Genomic DNA, 14,353 nt, shown 5'->3' with positions numbered 1-14,353 from the left:
TCTAAGAATGTTCCTTACCTCAATACCTTCCATTTTATAAAACCAGGACTATTCATTACAAATCAGGTTAAATGAAAACAAAACAAAAAAGTGGGTAAAAGCAAAGCCCTCAAAAAAAGTATAAATGGCCAGTTGAAATAGGTGCTGCAGCTTGGTACCTGGTATAATACAGCCATTCAGTGCAGGCTCAATTATTTCTCAATCTGGTCTGAAAAGCCCACTAGCTTTGCTATCTATTATCAGCATTTACCCTCTTTATAGGAGACATTTCTACACTGTGCAAACTCTGGATGGGATTTGACGTGGTGGCCAGCTGATGTTCCTGGCAAGTCCTCTCTGAATCAGCTGCTGCAGTTTGGAAGGCAAACGTGGTGCCTTAGCACAGCACAGGATCATCTGCCTGCCAGACAGAAGCATCACACCCTCTTAAAAACCACCAAATTACTGATTCCTTGCAGCAGACAATAAAATTGTCCCAGGCTAGGGGAGTTTTTTGGCTTTTTTTACTGAAGTGACAGACACTCAGATCAATTGTTTTCGTGCTGGCTGGTTTCCATTGACAGGGATGATCTTGCTGCAGTAGGAAAAAAGAAAATCCAAAACATGACCTTTTGTTTTGTAAAGCCACTGCAAATAATAAAGGAGATGAACATGATCAGTGCTATATCTATATCCATTTAGAGTCTTCTATTTATAGCATCTCATACTGCAGTTGGCCTGATCTTGTAAATGCTGAGTAAGAGCAACAAGTCTCCCAAGGGCTGATAGGGCTAAAGATGATTTTCAGCAGGAGAGGGAGCTCTCTCTGCACCAGTTGCTGAGGAACCACTGCTTGCTACAGGCAGGGAAAACGTCAGGGGCAAAGCTGTGCTCAACTTTTTGTTCCTTAAGTGTTTTCTCCTATGTTTGCAAGAATTTCACAGGTTATTTAATGGCAGCGACTTAGTTTTATTTATAAAATAATGCTCTAGAAACCTAATCGGAAAACAACTGTCCATGCAAAGTGTGCTTTTGTTTGGTCCTAGAAGAAATGAGACACTCGCTTAAATGCAACACCTTAGGTTTTTGGAGAAGTTTGGCACGGGGAGGGCAGAATATACTCATCACATCCTTTAGTGGTCTGCAAGTAGGAACCTTTCCCTTATGATTTCAAGAAGTTTATGGAATGCTAAAGGCTGTGCAAGACACAGACACGCTTGCTATTTGAATTTCCTATTTAGAAAAACAAGAAAAAAAGTTCAGCTCAGATAAAAGTACTGTTGCCCTTTTGATAGAAATAAATGTTAATATTTATTTGGAGGGAGGGAAGGGAACAATTCCTTTCTTTGACTCAGTTTTGTGCTTTACAAAGACAGAAAATCCTTGATTTCAGAACAGGAGGACTGGAACAACTGCAGCAGTTCCTTTGTTCAGAGCTCCCGGCCCAGATCCTGCTCAGTTTTTTCAGCACTGCACACCGTGTCTTGTTTATGGTGTTCAGGAACCCGCTTATTTCTCACTTTCACTAATATTGCCTCACACTTTTCGGTTTGTTTCGCTCTCTTGTACACCTGCGGCAAACACCGACCATCCCCACAGCTCCCAACACTGCGCTCGGTGACGTGGATTCCTGCCCTGTCTGGCGCTGCCATTTTGGAGGTGGCTTCATGCCCTTCAGCTGGTGCCTAGGGACGCCGCTTTCAGCCCGGTTCCACCTCATACGCTCCAGAGGAGGAAAATATTTTTCTTTCATTCTTTTGTTTCTAAAAGAAACGGCTATATTTTTCCCCTGTGGGAACTTTTCCCGGCCGCCGTTCATGTCCCCAGTCCCCGCCCCGCTCTGAGGGGCTGCAGGCGCCTCCCCGGGCCCCGCGCGGGCCGCCAGGTGGCAGCAGGCGGTTTCGGCGGGGCCGGGCGGAGCGGGGCGGCGGCGCCGCGCTTCCCGCCGGCCCTGAGGGGCCCGCGCCGCCCGCTCAGCGTCCGGCCGCCTGAGGGCCCTGGGCTCCGCGTTACGGCGGGCTGGGGCGGCGCGGGGGCAGTTCCAGCGTGCTCTGATTAACCAGGGGGTAGGTGTCGGGGGGCGTTAAGGTTTGATTTAGCAGGCCCGGCGTTTATTTCAGGACTCCTCCCTCGTTGCAGCTGCTGGGTGGTGAAATAGATCTCTCCTACCTCAGGGATCCCTAAACGCATCTGTGGGGCTTCAGTTGTATTTTCCCAGATATTTTGCACTTAATTTCACTTTGTCAGATGTAGTGTAATTCTTCTGGCTGTTAACACCCAAGCAAATATAGCAGATCAGCAGCCTTTTCATTTGACTTCCCCAATTGCTATGTTTCTTTTTCCTTCTCTGCAATACTAGTGCCTTAACTCATAACTGAGAATTACTACCCAATTTATTGCCTGAGATAAAGCTGTGTGTCACAAAGACATGTTTCCTTTTTGTGCAGTGTTGCTTTTGGCTGGATTCCAAGTCTAACCTCTCCCTATATATACATAGGTATATCCTAGATGTTTATGCGCTATTGTGGTTGGTGCTAAACAGAAACCAGCACCAGACAAGCAGATGTTCTCTTTTCCTCTTTTGCAAGAGCTTTTACCTTCTGCTCAGAACAGGAAGGATTTAAGTCTCAGTCTGAGAATACATGAACATTTTTCATTATATCTTTGTTGTTTCTTCTCTGTTGGGATCTTCTCAAGCACTAGGAAATTATTCAATAACACATGATTGCAACAGCCTTTGGAGTCAGTTAATGCCTGCCTGCTGAAATCGTTTTGTTCATTGATAGAGTATTTCTGTGTTTAAAGAAGAAAGGCTATGGTACATACCCTTAAAGCCGTGACTTAGGCTTTGATCTTATAAACAGATGGGGAAAACAATAGGGTTTGTATTGTTTCTTAGCATAGGACAGCCATATTCACTTCCCAGCTTTAGTCATAAAATTCCTGTCAGAGTAATGCCATTTCAGGACTGATTAAATCTGTCTCTCACAGTTACTTTCATGAGGCACCCAGAAGACCTCAGCTTTTCACAGTGATAACAGGACTGAGATGTGGACCTGGCAAATCTCCCTCAATCAGCAGCAGATAAGGATCTTGGAACTAAAGCAGTCCCACACCCACCTAAAAGAAGGAAATGGGGCCAGTGTACCCCATATTAACCAGTTCCTGGCAAGCCCCTTTCAAACAGAGGCCAGTACAACCCTTTCTGTCTCAATTTACAAAGATGCACGTGCAAGACCTGCATCTCCTCACCAAATCAGGTGGTGAGGAGACATCACATATCCTTTCACCAAAGGCCAGGCTCCAAATGTGTGTCAGGCAGCACCATGCTGAGTGACTGCCTTTCTCTTTAATGGTAGCTTTAATAGAACGTGGAACAGCAGGGGTGAAAATTGATGCAACTCTTCCCAGCAGGTCAGTGGTCTCATTAGGTACATATTTAACAGGAATAAATTCCAGCACTGAGACAAACCACAGATTTAGAGGTGAAGTCAGAGTCCCTGCAAAACCCACTGTCCTCTGAGCACTGCTTTAATCTCTCACCTACCTTTGGTATTTACATTCATTTCTTCATTAGAAGTTTTTTGGTTACCCAGGGTAATGTGTTATTCTTCCCAGTGAAGCTCAAATTTTAGGCAGGTGCAGATCACAGCAGAGCTTTGTCAAATGACCCACTGGGCTTGATGACACAGGGAAGAAGAGGAGAAGCTCTGGTACTGGTGTTTACTGGTACAGACAGGCTAACAGCAGGGATAGGGCTGGGCTGCTGATGTTTGACCCAGACTGCTGAGGGACCTACCCATCTTCTAATGCCCTCATAATAGAGGGCATCAGCCAAAATACCAGTTACCCTTTACAAGTGTTTGTAGAGGTACTAGATTGGCATTAGGTGTGTCCTGCAAAGGAATATGTATCCTCTAGCACATTCCTCCAGATTTCCACCATAAAGCAGACATCTGGGACACTTTCTCTATGAGCAGGAAGTAAAAGCCTCATTTCCTGCTAATTTGTGTCCTGTCACTGCAAAAATTCCAGCTCCCTCCCCATGTCTCCCACTACACCCACACCAAGCAGAGAATATGTGCTGTGATTATATGCACACTAATTAGCAGGCTAAAAGGCACGTGCAGGCTGGCCAGGCAGCTGCTGCTGAGCGAGGTGGCAGATGGCTGTACTCGCAGCCTTCCTACCCCATGCTCTAGTGCTTGGAGGTCAGGTGGGGGAAGGGGGTTTTCAGGAGACACATAGAAACTTCTCCTTGGTTATTCAAGTCTATCAAGTTCTTTCAAGTTTCTTAGTCGTACAAGCCTGTGTTTGGATTCGGCAGCAGAGCTCGTTGCAGGAGGCACTGCCAGGTTGTGCAGCATTGCATTCCTGTAGGAGAGTGAGGTAGCAGAGCTGGGCTGAGCTAGCTGCTGTCTCCTCTGGCTCCACAAAATCTTTACTTTGTGCATCTCCTAAACATCTTCAGCAAGTCTGGAGTTGCAGTGTCACACTAGAACAACTAGTGGTGTCACACTGGGACAAGCGCCTGTAGTGGTCTCCAGACTTTGCCTTTTCTGGAGTTAGAAAATGCGTAAATATTGAAACCAGAAGTGGAGGAACTTCTTTGTAAGAGTTGGTAGACTCTCTCATATAGTTCCTCTTCTGTAGTTGCTCTATACCTACCTTCCTTCTTAGATGGCAATTTACTCTAGCATGAAGGTGATGCAGAGTCAGTTGTAGGCTCGCTCTCTTCCCCTGCTGATTTCACAGTGCACTCACTGGTGGCTTAGGAGAGAAGAACCACCCAAGCCTAGAGCTATGGCACTACAGGGCAGTTTCAGAGTCAATGTGCACCAGTCCAGGTCCTTGGTGCTGCTGTCAAGAGACAACTTGTGCTGCCTGTCCCAGTCCTCTATTCCCACTCTGTGTGCTGGCCCTTGTGCTCAGGCAACTGACTCAGCTGAAAAGTAGAGAAAAAGGGGGAAAAAAAATAGAGTTTGAGTCTGGATTAACTCATGAGTCTGGCTGACAGCATGAATGCTCGACAGCAAGCATCTCCACAAGGGAAAGGGGCCTCTTTCTCTTTGAGCAGCAGCTGATACACAAGCCAGTTACTAAAAAAACATCTTCCATAGGCACAAGCGGTGGTGCCAAGAGCAGTCCTGCTTTCCTCCAGCCTCAGCTGCTATTTCCTGACACCACAGTGTCCTAGCCTCATGCTGATGGTGGTTTCAACCAAATCTGAGCTGGCTAGAAGTTCCTGGTTAGTTATAGCTAACTTAGTTCCCTGACCCAGCACTCTGGGTGGCTGCTTGTGGCTGAGGGTAGGTGGCGAGGACATCCATCTCTCCTATTCCACACTACTGGATTTGTGCCCAATTAAAATGACTATTAATTGTGGCCTTCATTAGTAGGATTGACAATGGCAACTTTTAGTCACGCATTTGGCTTGTGGGAGAGGCGGAGGAGGGAAAGGATCATTTCTCCATTTACCATGGGTATCTTTAAAAAACCCCACAAACAACTAAAAAACCCCCCTCCTGTGAGTAATTTGAGTGTGATACAGCTGGATTTTAAAGTTCAGGATTTAGGCGTGGGATAAAATATATTTTATATCCCCACTTTCTCTACCCAGCCAGATGAATTTTAGCAAGGATCACGTTCAAGTGGTGACTGTTTTCCATGTTGGCTCCATGTTATTTTTATGTTCCATTTATAATGGGGCTGGGGCAGGGGAAAGGTGCTGTAATGGAAGTGCTGACACTACTTCATCTCAAGGCAGCCCTGCTAAGGATGCCCACAGAGCTGGAGGAGCTGACTTGGTAGCTTATATGGGGCCAAGCCTGACCAAAGGGCTCTTTGAAAAATAACTTATTGCTCTAAAAATAAACACAAATAGGCTAACCTTCTTTGCACTGAATGGGTGGCAAAATTGCACTTGGCTTTATTGGAGTCCTAGGACATTGTCCAGGGTTTCCTCAACCAGTGCTGCTGCGACAGGACACAGTTAATTGCTTGAGGTGTGGTGGGAATTGTTGGGTGTGATTTATTAACACTTTTTATCAGATATAAGAGGTGAAGGAAAGAGGAAAAACTCGCTAAGCCGGAATAGCCCTGGCTGTGCTGAGGGTGGAGGCAAAGCTGGGTGCAAGACTGGAGGTATCTCATCAAGCCCTCATCCTCCTGTCCCTTTGGGACTGTGGGAGCAGAGCTGCTGGCCTCCCAGCCTGCCAGGACCGGGCTGGGCTGGGCCGCGCTGGCACAGTCTCGCTCCGGGCTTCCTCACACATTTTTCATGACCGTGATCCCTTTTGTTTGTATGGAGTGGAAATCCGTTCCTGAGGAGGAGGAACAAAGGCTGGGTGCTTTAAGCCACCATGCTGTGTCCTTCTTGGAGTTTCTGACTGGGTTCTTGGAGGAGCTGCCTTTGTCTTTTCTCCCACTGAAACACACATTGTGCCACAAACCACCGGGCAAACAGTCATCAGAGCAATCTGCCTGCAGGTGTAGGCAGCAACTGCTCTGCTTGGTGCACAGCACACAGATCCAGGAGAGGTGGAGAAAAAAAAAGAAGTTGCTGTTTATCACCATGTGAAAGTGCTTCAGCTGGGGACACCACCATTTATCTTTATTTTTTCAGAAATCAAGTTCAAAGCAGAGGGGTAAACAGAGCTGAACTCAGTTGCTTACGGCGGGGAGAACTACGCAAAAATCAGGAAGTTCTGAGGCTTGATGAAGCAGGAACACATGCTCAAACCACAAAATCTAAAGGGAAATTTAAGGAAGCTTTGGGTTTTTTACAAGAAATTGTTCTTTTTACAAGATAGAATTTCTTATGCAATGTGGCAGTGTTTCAGCAGGGAGGTAACACCTAGCCAGCAGGACCTAGAGCACTGGAGAAGGTAGAGATGCTCAGGAGGTGGGAGACCAATGGGGACATCCTAAGAGCTAGGAAACTTAATTCAAAATGTGTATTTCAAGTAGACATCCAGAGTTTGGAAAAGCGTAAGGGTTACTTGAAAAGCAGGCTGTGAACATATGTTTTAAACTCAAAATGTGTTCAGGTGAAAAGCCCCACAGCAGCTGTGCTCAGCAAGGCCCCTGGCACACTCTTATGCAGCACACTGCCTCGCTTCAGAAAATGCATTTCTGTAGTGCTGGCCAGTGGCTGTGTTTACCTGTTCTCCTGGGACTGCTTGGAAACCCAGGCTGCATCAGTAAAGCTAGAAAGCTAACAAAGCTGGGGCATCATTGCATTCACTCTCTTGTGCATGTTTACTGAGCTCAAACCTTTTTGCTTTCTTTTTCTCAGACCACAGCCTTGGAAACGCAGTAGAAAATTCCAGCAGTTCCCTCCAGCTGAGCGGAAGCTGCCACGTGGGCAGGTCCATGCACTGCCACCGGGTCCTCTCCACCATCAGATGTGTGTAACTCCAGACCCAGACCAAGATTAGCTTTCACCCGGAATGCAGGTTTGCAATTCTTCCAGTGAGGCTCTGTAGGAAGCCTTGTGTGCTGTTGAAGGGTTTTATTTCATTTCTCTGCACAGCTTGTAAAAGGCTTCTTGGAAACCAGATCTTTGCATTTTACTTGAGTTCACTTATCTGCCAAAAGTTGTTTCAAGTTACTCTTTCCAACCCATATTAAATGAATCCGTAGGTAAGAGGGAGGTAGCAATGAGTACTGTGTATCTTTGTTGAGAAGTCACTGCTTCTAATTACGTTCCTTCCTTATAAGCTTTAATATCCAGGACTACAAAATGAGGTCAACCTCTATTAAATGTAATGACTTTCCCTGTGGAGCTTGCAGTGAAAGCAGCTTCACAACAAAGGTTTCTTTTTAGGGGTGGGGGAGGTTCTGGTATAAAGAAGTCCTCTAACTCGGTGCAGGGGCTTCATTTTCATTTGCTGGCTGTAGCAAAATGAAAAGATTTGAGTTGAGACTTTAACTAGTGCTTATCTGAGAAAAACAGATAGGAGGAGAAAAATTAAAGCAAAAGCCAGGTAGCTGCAGGAGCTGACCTAGAACCGGTCTGGCAAAGACCACCTTAAATTGCAAGCAGCTCAAGAGAAGGCAGAAGGTATAGGTGCATCCTTGAACCAGACCTTGGCCATCATGAGCTACAGCTGCATGCAGGGAGCAAAAAGGCAAGAGGAGCAGGTTTACCCCTCTCTTTTTGCTATAAGAAACAGTTTGTTCCCCATAGAAGTGCCTGAAGGAACAGGCAATGCTTCTTGAGGTGATGAAATGAAACTTGTAATGGATATGGCAGCTAATCCTGAACCCTGCAAAGAGTGCTGTTTGTGCAGCAGTGCTGTAACCCCCTTGCTGGGCAGGTCTTGTGGCCATGTGCCTGTCAAGCAGGTGCTGCTCTGCCCAGCTGGTAAGTCTGCAAATCTCTGATTCTCACGTGGCAAAAGTGCAATCACTTGAATGGGCTGTTGGGTGCTGCTGTAGCTATTTGTGTGGTTCTTTAGCTTGTTATTTTAAGCTGGGCAGGCACAATGCTCTCTTAAGAAATGAGTTCTCTTTTACACTACAAACTGGAGATAAACATGGCCATAATCTTTAAAAATTGCTGTTGCCTGGATAATAGTCTAACTACTGGCAAAGTCAATGTATTATCTTTAAAGGTATTTTTTTTTCTTCCTGCAGCCTTGCAGGCAGAAATCTGCCAGGTAGTTGTTAAAACATCACTCCTGCCAAGCGCAGGAGGATTATTTTGGCATCAGCTCTCAGCTAATATTAACTGCACCACGTTAAAGTCGCCATGTTTGAGGCTGTATTGAAAGCCATTTTAGAAAGGCAGCTGCTGGCTTCTTCCCCTCCTGCCTCTGGCTGCTCAGCTCCCTCTCCTCCCAGCCGCCCCCCTCCCCCCTAAGCGTAGCTCTCTGCTTTACATTTTTTATCACTGCAGTCAGTTGAAATATCATGCAAATGATATCTGCTTTTCTAACGCCACTGACGCACCCCAGCCTTTCTCGCAGGAAACAAAACCCCTTGCCCTGGGGCGCGCTGGGAGGTGGGATGCAGACCAGCCTTCTCTGACAACGGAGAGTCTCGCCCTTTAAGAAAAAGCCCGCAGTAATTTTCCATTACCCTGCCCGGTCTTGTCTACGTGGCAAGAATTGTTTGTGGAGGCTGGAGCATCACGGGTGAGGCGTCAGCGCCGATCGGGCTGCCGTTGCTTGGCTACGCGCTCGGCATGCCGGCAGCGCGCCAGGCTCCTGGGAAGCACCTTTGTTCCCAAGAAGGGATTTGAGTCGTGTTTTCATGCCGAAGCCAGGGGACAAATGCTGCCTTTCTCAAGCAGCCTGGCAAAACTGAGGTTTCCAAACAGCTCGAGCCAGCCAAAATACTCGGTAATAATATGCTCGAGGTCCGTCTCATGGGATGGTTTCTCAGCCTTTGCAAGAGGAAATGTCTTATGAGCTTGTGGCGTTTGTTTGCTGTTGCACTGATCATAACAGTCACTTAATCAAGGCAGCGTGTTGAATCCTGGAGAAATGATGTCAGCAGAATCTTCCCCTGCTTTTGTTTTTTCCATCTCATAAACTAGATGGCTGGTTGTTGTTCTGCAACTTGATAAGCAGAGTTTTCTCATATTTTATGTAAGCTTTGGAGCCCTGATGGGCCAGGCTCTGCTGTAGTCCCCTGAGGGTTGTCTGAAGTGCCTGAAGTATATCAGATGCTACTGACAAAAACTACAGCAGCTCAGAAGATCAGGTTTGCATGCTCACTGGGGCTATTTTTCAAGTATGGCAGCGGTGTCAGTGCAACAGGCATTTTTCATGAGGCACAGTTTCAGCTTTGGGTACCTTTTTTTATTTGTGTGAAGCTCGATGCCTCCATTAATTACAGAATTTTCAGAGTTTTGTGTTCCTCTACTAGCAGTCTGCTTTGTCAAGGACTCTTCCTATACCAGCAGCCAAACCCACACTGGTAACTGGTAAGCAAACAAGTCCTCCCGGTTAGGCCAGTTGCTTTCTGCAGCAGCTACAGGCACCCTTGGGAGCTGGCTCCTTGGAGGACTGAATAAACATGTCGTTTTAGGGAGTAGGCTACCACTGGAAACCTGATAACTGAAAAACTTCGTATAAGGAGGAACACTCTTGAGTGTCAGCCTTCATTTTACTTTGTGCAGTGTGAAGCCAGAGGGGAATTTTATGCTCATAATCTGGCATTCTCCTTTACACAGATGAACGAACCTCACCCAGCAAGGCCCTGGAACAGCTACAGAGGGGACCACCTACCCAGTGCTGCTCCTGGAGGGCTCCAGATGAATCCTGGCTTTCTGAGGCATGTCTCCCTCAGCTCTGGTGTAGCCCTACCTGCAGCCCTCCCTGTAGTCCTGTCACTTGGCAATGTTTGTCTCCTAACCACAGCCTCTCTGAGCTTTATATTTGAAAGATGTGGCTTCCTGGGGGTTTCTCTTGAAAGTTAGCAAAGTTCTCTGCTTTCTGTGCCCCTTTTTGGTCCTGTTTCCTCACATCCAGCCCTTCTACCACCTCCTCCTCATGCCTGCTGCTGCTGGCTCCACTGCTGCCACTCAGCAGCTCAGGCCATCTGGGGACCTGCACAGTGCTCCCCACATCCTGGAAGGCCACTGAGGAGGAGTGGGGCTTGGCATGTTTAGCAGCATGTCTGTGTGCTGTCTCTCACCTGGAATGCACTTGTCCTTCATTGGTGAAGTCTGCCTTGTATGTTGCAGATGACTGATCAGGTGTTTAAGATGGTGAGTTTCCATAACCTAAGGTCAAGTTTTCCCATATCCACATCAATGTGACAGAAACAGCACCTTATCCACCTTATGTGCTGCTGGGAGCTCTGTTCACTGAACTTTTTGACTTGTCTATCCTTGGATTGCTTTAAAAAAAAGTCGACTACTGCCTCTTAGCAATTTCAGAAAACCTTGGTACCTAAGAAAATAGGAGTTTGGCTCTTGAAAAGCTATTGTTAGTTGTAGCCCTTCTCATTGTGTTTTCAGATGTCAAAAGCTGAATTTCTGAACTCTTGAATCTTTTCAAGAAGGCAAGCTAATGCCGAGGCTTGCAAAGCAGAGTTTCTTTCTGAAACACATTTGGCCCTGCACTGTGTCTGCTATGATGTGCCACCACCACAGCTTGCCCTGGCTTGGGATTGGAGGATCCCGGCTGCCAGGAGGAGGGTTTGTCTCCCTTGTTTGAGCAGTTAGGAATGTGGGTGAGTCACTGTTTCTTCTGCCTTTGTTTGCTTTCAGAACTGCAGAGTTGCTGAAGGTAACTCACACTCCCGTGGCTTCTCTGTAGCTCAGTCTTAACATCTGGTTTAATGTTTTGTGTTTCCTTCTTAAAAGGACACAGATTAAACTACATCTTTCTATGTGTGCTCACAAATCCATAGGATCCAGCAGACTCTATGAGATCAGAGCAGGCAAAACCACTCCTGTCCTCAGCGAACAAGGCTCTTGTTCAGCACGACCTGTGCAGCGGGGTGTTGCTCTTCTACAGCAACATCTCTAATGAAAATAGTGGCAGTCTCTACATAGAGAATTAGAACAGCCTGGGAGAACAGTTTGTCTCAGGAAGGCAAGAAAAGCAGAGAAGGGAAGAGTGTGTCAGGCACAAAAACCACAGCAGAGTTATCTAACTCTCCTTTCAATATTTGATTAAGCTTAGGGACCTGGGGCCATTTTGTGAATGAATTATCTGATTTCAGAGGTTTTAAATACCTCAAATGATGTTGCTGCTTTTGAAGATAAGGTCCTTATTTTCTGTGGATGCTTAAGGATGAGTTTAGGCTCTTTCTTTTATGTTTTGAGCTTGAAAAACGGAGATATTAAAAAACTCTTCATGCACACATTGTGCCATTTTCCTTTACTGCAATTTGTCATCTAAAACTGATATATTTTCCTTATATAATAGATAGCTTTCATTCTAGAGGTTTTCCCTTTTACATTTCAATGTAAGTCTGCCAGTTATTCCCAGAAGTTCATTATTTATATTTATTCCACAGCAAGCATGTGACTCATGTGACTGCATAATTATATCAAAATGAATTTGGGTTTCTTTTGTTGCAAAATGTTCTAGGGCTACAGATAACGATTTGAATGCATGATAAACTCTGAGCATTGAGATTACAAGACAAACTATCTCCAGAATCCTGCAGATTAAGGTCACGCATGAGACATTTAATTCTCCTTCCTGTGAGGTTCGATTTCGAGATATACTCTGCTCCCACTGACTTTTTAAAATGAGAAAGCTTGAAAAATTGACCAAATCTGTTAGATTTAATTTTTTTTTGCTGCTACAGGAGCTGAATGTGTTGAAGAGATAGGGAACTGTGAGGAAAGGAAGAGGCAGGGACCAGGAGGGTCAAAATCCCCACTGGCTCACAGCTTGAAAGTGAGGAAAGCCACCAGGATGACTCTCTTTTCTGCCAGAATTTGATCCACTACAGAATTAACTATATCAGAAGAAGCAGTTCTTCCTTGTCTTTGTTGTTGTGATTGCAGCAGTGTTTCATGGCTGTGGCTGGGATTGAGGCTCCACTGTGCTGGGCTGTAGCATCTGTGTCCTTGCAAGATGAGGATAGGAGAAATGTGGAGAGCAAAATGGAAGTCATGGGGGAAGCAGCTTGATGTTATGGAAATTTAGTTGTAGTTTGGGGTTTCTTTTTCACCCCTGAGGCAGATAAATTATCAGGCAGCATACCACAGCCTTGACAGGGTGAAACTGGGATTGCTGTGTGTGGGCCAGCCGGTCTCTGAGGCACTGACACCACAGCTCACCTCTCAGCCTGCCAGGAGCTGATTTCTAGGGATTTTTTTTTTCCTGAGGTGGCCTTTCATCTGCTTGAATTTGCTCTGAGACCCCCAGTTCTTTTTTTCCCTATGCTAATGAAAATCATCTGATGGAAGTAACTTCCAGTAACTGATTCTGAAGTACAGATGCTATACATCCTTATGGAGAACAAACCACCCTGGTTTTAACAGTTAAATATTGATCAGCTGCATGCATTCCCTCTCAAAAGAACCTGTGCATGTCAGACTGTCAGCCCGGCGCAGACGTTAGTACTCACTTCTGTCCTTCATGATGCCCGTAACTAGGACATCACTGCTGCTTGACTGCGGGTCTCAAGGGAGCCCGGTGCTGTTTGCACAAAGCTGATTGGGCTGAGAAAGGGGTGGAGAAATACAGTTCTCTGCCCAGGATATATTTAGTGAATGCAGCTGTGGGAGGTAGCAGGAACAAGAGAGCTCTTGTATGGCTAGAACTCTGATAGCTCACATGCCTCTCTAATCTGCTGTTTTCTTAGTGGAACATTTTCCCCCTCTGCAGCATTTTTAATTTTGATGTAAAGTTACCCTTTAATGTACTCAGAGTTCTTCCTGGAGTTTAAAAGCGAGATGTGTTCAGTGCCAGCCTTGCTGTAGCCCTTAAGGAGGAGCAGCATGCAACTTCCACATGCTTCTGGACCTTCTCCATGAAAAGCAGAGGTTTTATGCCTTTCATGTACATTGCAGTGCTTGCTTGGACTGGAAGCAGACCTCCAGCACTAGTAGAGCCCCTCCCAAGCAAAAATCCTGCTTCTTGCCAGTGCTGATGAGCTGTGGTGGAGAATCTGCTTTTGGTATGCCAGGGTGCTTCACTGAGCTGTGCCAACTCTGGTGGTCTTCCTGGAATCCTGGGGAGTCTGATCCAATATTGGCTGGTACATCGTGGAATAAAAAAAAGAGCACAAAAATAGGTTTAGTGACCCCTGAGGTCAAGTGGGAGCACATTGCTGTTGCTCTGCATTAGGACTAGTTTGTCTGTGCTCTCTGGCCAGGTTCAGACTTGCCCTCAGAGAAGACCAAGGCTGGGAATTCCCTGTGCATCTTGCTCCCTGGCTCATTCAGCAGTGCACAACAAGCCATGAGCTACTCTGCCTCAGGCATTCAAAGTTTATGACAAACTGCAGAATATAAAAAGAACTTTTTTTTTTTTTGTCATGTTCTAATGCAGTTAAGGGGTTAGAAAAACAAGATTGGGGCAAGGAGGTCCAAAGTGTGCCTTTGTTTCAGGGCACAGCTCAGGTATGAGGGACATAGACATTTAGAAAGTGACAGACTATGCCATTGCCTTCTTAGAGCTTGCCATACTTAGGAGGTTTTTCCATCTGCAGCACAGATGCTGTGAGAGGCTGCAGTGACTTGGCAGGATCTCCTCTGCTGGGACACCTCTGTGCAATGTGGCATGGGTGGCTGGGTCTTGTACCCACCTGAAACCCATACCAGAAATGCAGCTGCTGTGGGTGACTTTCATCGTTCCACCACACAGGCTGGCTCAGATCTGGACAAACATCCAGCTTTTACTCAAGTGGTGTGGTATATGTTGTGGATATACACTCAAGTGTTGTGGATATAGCT

General features: G+C 46.1%; 1 long non-coding RNA gene across 1 annotated transcript in view; it reads left to right on the top strand.

Moving 5' to 3' along the window:
- LOC133625762 (uncharacterized) overlaps positions 1-14,353 on the top strand; it is a 59,471-nt gene that overhangs the window by 20,501 nt on the left and 24,617 nt on the right. The window contains exon 2 of the long non-coding RNA XR_009819064.1: positions 7,277-7,436. This is a non-coding gene — a long non-coding RNA (uncharacterized LOC133625762). The remainder of the gene's footprint in view (positions 1-7,276; positions 7,437-14,353) is intronic.

This window comes from Colius striatus, chromosome 7 (assembly GCF_028858725.1).
Source record: "Colius striatus isolate bColStr4 chromosome 7, bColStr4.1.hap1, whole genome shotgun sequence".
NCBI classification, from domain to species: Eukaryota; Metazoa; Chordata; class Aves; order Coliiformes; family Coliidae; genus Colius; species Colius striatus.
The sequence above is the reverse complement of the archived record's forward strand: the minus strand, read 5'-3'. Positions and strand labels throughout refer to the sequence as shown.